This window comes from Apium graveolens, chromosome 10 (assembly GCF_009905375.1).
Source record: "Apium graveolens cultivar Ventura chromosome 10, ASM990537v1, whole genome shotgun sequence".
Classification (NCBI taxonomy): domain Eukaryota; kingdom Viridiplantae; phylum Streptophyta; class Magnoliopsida; order Apiales; family Apiaceae; genus Apium; species Apium graveolens.
The window spans coordinates 138,845,060-138,849,455 of NC_133656.1; positions in this window are offsets into that span (position 1 = coordinate 138,845,060).

A 4,396-nucleotide genomic window follows, 5' to 3' on the forward strand; every position below is an offset into this window, starting at 1 on the left:
ACTCCTTATGAGATTTTGAATGAACAGAAACCTTCTATCAAATACTTTCATGTATTTGGTGCCAGATGCTTCGTGCTCAAGGATGGAGATGAGCGTCGTGGTAAATTCGAGGCAAAGGCATATGAGGGTATTTTTGTTGGATATGGAAGAAGATCACACAGAGTGTATATCATTGATCAACACAAAGTAACTGAAAGTGTCAATGTTACATTTGATGATACTAAACTCCCTAGTATCCAAACTGAAGATCCTTCTGAGAAACTGAAGTTTGATGATATGTCAGATTCAGAATCAGAACATGGTCAAGAACCTGAGGTTGTTGCTGGTGAAGAACCTGTTAATCTTGATGATACTCAAGGTAATAGTGATGGAAACTTTGGCAACAATGGAGATACCACTACTACTGATGGAGAATCTTCAAGTCAATATGGCAACAACTCAGGGGGAGATGCTGAAGGATCATCTAGTAGGACACAACATCATAATGAATTTCAAGGAGAATCATCAAGATCAAATCTTCCAAGACAGACTGTCTGGAATAAAGCTCACCCTTTTGAGTTGATTATTGGTGATCCAGATGTTGGAGTCAGAACTAGACGTGCTACTCAAAATGAGTGTCTGTTTTCAGGATTTCTTTCTGAGATGGAACCTAAGAAGATTGAAGAAGCACTAACTGATCCAGATTGGGTGATTGCTATGCAAGATGAGCTCAATCAGTTTGAAAGTCAACAAGTCTGGAAACTAGTACCTAGACCTACACACAAGAAAGCTGTTGGTACTAGGTGGGTATTCAGGAATAAACTAGATGAAGATGGCGTGGTTACAAGAAACAAGGCAAGACTGGTAGCAAAAGGGTATTCTCAAGCTGAAGGCATTGATTATGATGAAACCTATGCTCCAGTGGCTAGACTTGAGGCCATCAGGATATTTCTGGCATTCGCAGCATTTTCAAACTTTAAAGTTTATCAAATGGATGTCAAGAGCGCCTTTCTGAATGGAAAGCTGGATGAAGAGGTATATGTAGAGCAACCTCCTGGTTTTGAAGATCCAGATCATTTGGATTTTGTCTTCTTTCTTTTCAAGGCTATCTACGGGCTAAAACAGTCTCCAAGAAAATGGTATGACACTCTCTCTGAATTTCTTATTGAAAATAGCTTTATTAGAGGTGTCATAGATAAAACTCTCTTTTCTAAAAAACATAAGACTGATACTATATTAGTCCAAGTCTATGTGGATGATATAATATTTGGGTCTACTAATGATAATCTCTGTAAGAGATTTGCTAAGTTAATGCACAGCAAGTTTGAAATGAGCATGATGGGTGAGCTGAAGTTCTTTCTTGGATTACAAGTAAATCAAAGGTTAGATGGAACATTTATTTGTCAATCCAAGTATCTCAAGGAACTCCTCAAAAAGTACAATCTAGAGGATTCTGCATCAGCAAGGACTCCATTAACTACAGCTGTCAAGCTTGGACCATGTGAAAACTCCATTAAGGTAGATGTCACAAGCTACAGAGGTGTGATTGGCTCGTTACTCTATCTTACTGCAAGTAGACCAGATATTATGTATGCTACATGCTTATGTGCAAGGTTCCAAGCGGATCCTAGAGATATTCATCTCGTTACTGTTAAACGAATCTTAAGATATCTTAAGGGAACACCAAATCTAGGTATTTGGTACCCTAAAGAATCTGGTTTTAACCTTGTTGAATATACAGATTCAGATTACGCAGGAAGTGTTGTTGATAAGAAAAGCACCTCAGGAAGTTGTCAATTCCTAGGAAGCAGGCTAGTCTCATGGTACAGCAAGAAACAGCAAACAGTTTCCAACTCAACGGCCGAGGCTGAATATATTGCTGTTGGAAGCTGCTGTGCTCAGATCTTGTGGATTAGGAACCAGCTACGAGACTATGGCTCTGTATTGAACAAAATTCCTATTTTATGTGACAATACAAGTGCAATAGCCATCACCAACAACCCTGTGCAGCACTCGAGGACAAAGCACATTGACATCAGGTATCATTTTATTAGAGAGCACGTCATGAATGGTACCGTTGAACTATTTTTTGTTCCAACAGAAGAACAAATAGCATATATTTTCACTAAACCACTTGATGAATCCACATTTACCAGATTAGTTGGTAAATTGGGCATGTTGAATAGTTTTAGTGATTAATTTAGTTAATATCTGAGATCTGTTCTTGAATGAATTTACAAATGAATTTTTCATAAATGAAAAATTCATTTGCAAATTTGTTTTATCATTCTATCATATTTCTTGCTTATTTCTATGGAATTTTTATTATCTTATCTGTTTTATTTACTCGACTTGTTAACTTCAAATATCTAAGAATATTTTATTTTCTCTAAAAATATTTTTCTATGAATTTAATTTATTTAAATTCAAAAGAAATCTATTTTTGGACTGAAAATATTATTATCTCTGAAATATTTTAATTATTTTAATTTTGTAAATATTTTCTGAATTTTTACTAAGTTATATAAGTCTTTATTTCAGTACATATTTATATATATGTGTGTGTTTCTGTGTTTAAAGCTGATATGACAATCGGCAAGACAATTGAAATTATCTTGCTGAAAATCATTTCAGTACTTATATATATTCATATTAATTCTGTTTGTAAATGTTTTATTTCCAGAATGACAATCGGCAAGACAATTGAAATTGTCTTGCTGAAAGTCATTTCAGTATATAATTGTCATTTTAGTGTTTTTCAGTATAGTTTTATACTGGCAAGACAATCGGTATGACTATCAATTGTCTTGCCAGTTATAAACCTTATATATATATATATATATATATATATATATATATATATATATATATATATATATATTTTCTTTTATTTTAAACTGGTATGACAATCGGTATGACAATCCCGGATTGTCATACCAGTTATACTACTTAATCATTTTTGTGGCTGTTTTAATCTTCATCAGTTCATTTTCTTTCAAAATTTCAACAGTCTCCTTCTTTCTCTCTCTCTCTCTCTTCGAACAGCTAGTCCCAATTCGCCATTTCATCTATCTTGCTCGAGTTCTTACTCAGCATACAAAAATCATCACTCCTCCTGTGATATATACATACAAGTATATACATACAGAAGTGCTGTTGGATTTTTGTTAAAAAAAAATCAGTTTCTGTTTGTTGATTTTGGGTATTTTAGTTTATCTTATTCTATTTTATTTTATTTTTAATTTCTGATTTGTGTCTTTTGGCTTTTCAAATCTGCGTTTGTGAGTTAAGAATTTTAACGAGATACATTTCTGTCTAAATTTTTCGATTATAATTAATTTAATTCGAATTATTAAATTAATTTAATTAATTCGAATTTTCTTAATATTATTCTTAAAATTCTGAAAGTGTGTGTCTTATTATTATTTTAAATGGCTCTCAATTTCCAAATTGTCGCGCATAATCAGGTTGGTTATTTTAATCCGGAAAAATGTGATGTGGAAAAATTTAAGCCTTGGATTAGATTTTTAAATGACCATTCGATTGTTAGCTCTGCTATTAAATCAAATGTGATTTTAAATGTCGATCTGCTTAGACTGATTTGCACAACCTCTACTGTGGCCGATGATTCAAAATCTTTTTCATTCACCGTGGCAAACACACAGTATGTGGTTGATGAAACAGTAGTCAATCAGGCGTTAAATTTTCCATTGGACAATTTCTGTAATTTACCCTCTGAAAATGATATCACAAACTTTTTCCATGCTATTCACTATCAGGGGGTGATCAATTTAACCAAACTTTCAAAATCCAATTTGGTGTCTGAATGGGATATTTTCTTCGATACACTTTCTAAGGTGTTTGCCAACCGCACTAAATCCAACTTTCACAACATCACTTCCACTCTGCAGTATATTGGTCTTGCGGTTGTTTTCAATCAAAGGATCAATTTTGGCAAACTACTTTTTCCCATTCTCTTGAGACGTCTCACTACTGCTTTACGTGATCATTCTACAAATCGTAGGGTATCATGTTACTATGCTCGTTTTCTCATGCTTATAGCAGATCATCTTCTCACACCTGAACACAAAACCCTTTTTGCTAACTCTGCAGTAACCGAACCCCCTCCAGTAAGCAAAAAGATTTACACCCGCCAAGACACAACCTTTAAATTCATGCAAGTTCCAGTACTTGTATCTGTTTTCATGGCCACTTATATTCCTTTACCTATTTTCAATCTTCCCGGTCATGAACAACAACCTCAACCTCCAGTGGTTCAAGCCACCCAGGCTCCTCCAACATCAGATGCTCTTCCTTTACATGTAGTAATTCCTCACTCTCAATCCATTCCTACTTCTGTTGAAAGACCCTCAGTGGTTGATAGGGCTGACCATGAAGTTGTAGAACCACAGCTTCA